Source organism: Physeter macrocephalus, chromosome 14, assembly GCF_002837175.3.
Source record: "Physeter macrocephalus isolate SW-GA chromosome 14, ASM283717v5, whole genome shotgun sequence".
Lineage (NCBI taxonomy): Eukaryota > Metazoa > Chordata > Mammalia > Artiodactyla > Physeteridae > Physeter > Physeter macrocephalus.
The window spans coordinates 12,742,617-12,746,806 of NC_041227.1; positions in this window are offsets into that span (position 1 = coordinate 12,742,617).

Sequence of the window (4,190 nt, forward strand, 5' to 3'; positions counted from 1 at the left end):
TGCTGGATCATATGGTAGCTCTATTTTTAATTTTTTAAGGAACCTCCATACTGTTCTCCATAGTGGTTGTACCAATTTACACTCCCACCAGCCGTATAGGAGAGTTCCCTTTTCTCCATACCCTCTCCAGTACTTATTATTTGTAGACTTCTTGGTGATGGCCATTCTGACCAGTGTGAGGTGGTACCTCCCTGTAGTTTTGATTTGCATTTCTCTGATAATTAGTAATGTTGACCATCTTCTCATGTAAAAGGGACTTTATAGATGTAATTAAGCTTACTAATCAGCTGACCTTAAAGTAGAGAGGTTGTCCTGGGTTATCCAGGTGGGTCCAACGTAATTACATGAGCCCTGAGAAGCTGAAGACTGAAGGCATGGAGAGGCAAGCGCGAGGAGGACCTCACCCACCACTGCCGGCTTGAGGATGGTAAAGACCATATGGAAAGCATGAGGGGGCAATGAGTTCTGCCAGCAACCAATGAACCTGAAAGAGGATCCCGAGTTCCAGATGAGAATCACAGCCTCCGTCAATACCTAGATTATATCTGGTACGACCCTTCACAGAGAAACCAACCATCATGCTGGACTCCTGACTTCCAGAACTATGAGATAATAAATGGCTGTTGTTTTAAGCCATTAAATTAGTGGTAATTTATTAAATTACCGTGTCTCTACTACAAGCAAAAAAACTCACAAAAGTTAAATTAAGAGATCCATATGTTTCAAGGAAAAACATAAGTGCATTTGTGTGTGTGGAACTGAAGGATTTACCATGTATTTACTAAGCAAAAAAAACGCACTCGTGTGAAAAACTACAGCCCACCCACCGTCTTCACACACACCTCCCACCCGGCCCCAGAGGCATGTGAATGTGCGACTCCACTTTCCAGAGTCTCTGGACACTAAATTCTCCTCTTCTCTGCTCTCATGATGAGACCAGGAATCTTGAGGCCCTTCATTCAGGGAAACCTACTCACAGTTTCCAAAAGACATCATCCCAGCGGGAGCCAAGTCTCTATTAGGAGGTGTTCTCTAACATTCTTTTTTTTTTTTTTTTTTTTGCGGTACGCGGGCCTCTCACTGTTGTGGCCTCTCCCGTTGCGGAGCACAGGCTCCGGCTCCTCTCTCCTTTCACAGTTCCTCTAACCAGAGCAAGGTTCCAGGGCCCCTTCATTCAGGGGAACCTGCTCATTTTTCCAGATGACATCATCGCGTCTGGAGCCAAGTCTCTATTTGGAGGTGTTTTCTTTGACTTTGTTGCTTTTTCCTTCTTGGACCCAGGCAGCAACTCAAGCCTGCTCGCTTCCCCAACATGTTAACACAAACAGCCTGCTTCCCAAACTAGAGAGGCACATGCTAGCTTAATTACAGTGAGGGAGACTCAGTTGCTATTGAAACAGTCGAGTGATAGACAAAACCCTTCATTTGGGAGGAAAATTAGTTGTACACAAACAGGAACACATTTCATCTTGAATTAAAAGCTGCGACACTCCCTTGGCAGAGAACTCTGGCTATTTCTTTTCTTTTCTGCATTCCGTCTCCTCCTCCCATGAGGGATTTTCTTGGCAATGGGCCGGGCTTTGAGGCCCCACGAGGGTCCCTCCTGTACTCTCCCTTCATCGGCCAGCCGTCGAAGCTTCAGTTGCCCCAGCCCACCTGGAGCGGGACCCTGCCTCCAGCCCTGTCCCCTCCTGCGCCCCGTCCCCTCCCCGCAGCCCCTGAAGAGTAAAAACTGTCAAGTCAGGGACAGCTGCTCCGCCCCAGGGCCCGGCTCCTGGAGGTGAACAAAGGGTTAAACGTGATGAATAACAGTGAGCGAAGGCGACACACGCGGGGAAAGTGCTCGCTTTAGCCCAAACTCCCAGATCGACGGAGAGGGCCACAAATAACGAAATCCTCCATCTTCCACCCACGAAAGAGGAGTCCGCTGCGGCCAGTTGGAAAAGGGCAGTGAGAACGTCCCGCCTCCTCCTTGCAGCGATTCGTGCTCCGGGATGTCCCTGCTCCTGTTGCCCAGCTAATCCCCGGGACCCTGGGGACAGTGCCCAGCGGACGCCCCACAGAGGTCTTCCCTGGGGAGGAGGGGGGTGGCCAACAGCCTGACCCCACCCACAGGGGCCGGGTGGTCCCTGACCCCACAACCTGCTAACGCATTTCTAGAGGGAAGGGGGAGGGTCTCAGGTCCCCCGACCATGGGAAGACGTGTACCTGTGACAAGACCCATCAACCAGAAGCGTTTCCATCTGCTCCAAGCCCAGCATGAGTGACCGCACAGGACAAGGTAAAAATCTCAGCCTTCAAAATACGATACCCCCACCCAACCTGCGCTCTCCGCCTCCATGACCATTGTCTGCTCCTAGACCACCATCAACTCCATCACTTCTCCAGCCTCTGAGTTCTCCCTGCTTGTGCCTTTGCGCTGCTCTTCACCCACTGTTGCTGCAGGGCTCCTGCCAGAACATCAATCAGATCACACCCCTCCTTTACCGAAACACTCCTCCAGCTCCCACCTCCCTGGAAGGAAAAGCCCTTGCCATCTCAACCCCCATCACCTCTCTGACCTCATCCCCGCATCTTCCCCCAGCCCACCCGTTCCAGCCACCCTGGACTCAGGTTATTTGCTTTTCTTCAAACAATCAAAGAACTCTTGTTGTTCAACAGAACAAATATTCAGTCTGTGTCATCCTCCTGAGAGAAAAGTAGCTGGTACAGCGTTTCCCAAATGCAGTACATGCATCTCCAAAGATTATTCGGATGCTTCTCAGATGAATGTGCTTTTTTTTTCAACAGTGTAAGAGTATTCAATGTTTATTAGACCATGACATGTATGAATAAAAAGTTTAAGTGAATAGATTTAAAGATAAATAATACAAGAGATGGTATAATGCAAATGATAAAAATCATGAAGGTAGCTTCGGGATGCCTGAAGTTTGGGAAACTCTGTTGCAGGAGAAAATTCAAAAGTCTGGAAACCCGTGGGCTTGGATATACACCCTCCCTCTACCACTTGCTGGCCACACTGAATGGCTTCCTTGGACCTCCAGCCCCTCATCTGTAACATTAAGAGGTTGCAAAAGCTCTGTGGTTCCTTCTCCTACAAGTCCCAAGACTGAGGATGGTTGGGTCGTGGATTCCAGCGGCAGTGCCTGGACCAGGGTGCCCCACTGTTGGTGCTGCTGAGACCTCCTGGGGGTGGCCCTGGAAGTGTCCTTTCCACACCTGGTCCCCAGCCCTCCCTGTGCCTGAGAACATCCCATGGAGCTGTCCCTTGAATCCCTGTTTGTGTTGAGGTGGGCATCTGTCACCTGCAGCCAAATGGCCTTCATGGATTTAAGTGGCTCCAGGCTCTCACATCTCCCTTGATCATTGTCCAGAACATGTCCCTCCAGCCTTGCCAGCTGCACTTTTGCACATCTTCTTTCTCCTTCTGGGATCCCCTCCTCATTCTTCCACCTTCCCCGTCCAGTCCAGCCCACATGTCTGCTCCTCTCTGGAGACCTCCTTGACCTCCCTTCTCTGGACCACATGGCATCTGCAATCCTGGACGGGCACACCTGAGCAACTCTGCCCAGCGAGGCTCTGCTTCCCCACGGAACTGACCGACTACAACTGCAGTCTGGGTGCTGTCACTTCGCCCAGCCGGGGGCTGGGGGACACGAGACTCCTCCCTCCGTTGATGGGGGCAGCTAGACAACCTACGTTGGTTTACTCATCCCAAGACGCTCTATCTTCCTGTGTTACCATCCTGTCTCCCTGCTGACGCAGACGGTCTTCAGATTTGTAACAAGGAGTCTGGCTAGTTCCCAGCACATAAATAGCCAGAGGACAACTTCAGTGATTCATGTACGATATTAAAGCACACATCTTATGGGTCGGAGGATGAACATCAGATGGGTGTGGGTCACACTCTAAGCTTTGTTTTTCATCTTTAGAACATTCTAAAGAATGCCTGGGGGCTTCCCTGGTGGCGCAGTGGTTGAGAGTCCGCCTGCCAATGCAGGGGACACGGGTTCGTGCCCCGGTCCGGGAAGATCCCACATGCCGCGGAGTGGCTGGGCCCGTGAGCCATGGCCGCTGAGCCTGCGCGTCCGGAGCCTGTGCTCCGCAACGAGAGAGGCCACAACAGTGAGAGGCCCGCGTACCGCAAAAAAAAAAAAAAAAAAAAAAAAAAAAAAAAAAAAAAAGAATGC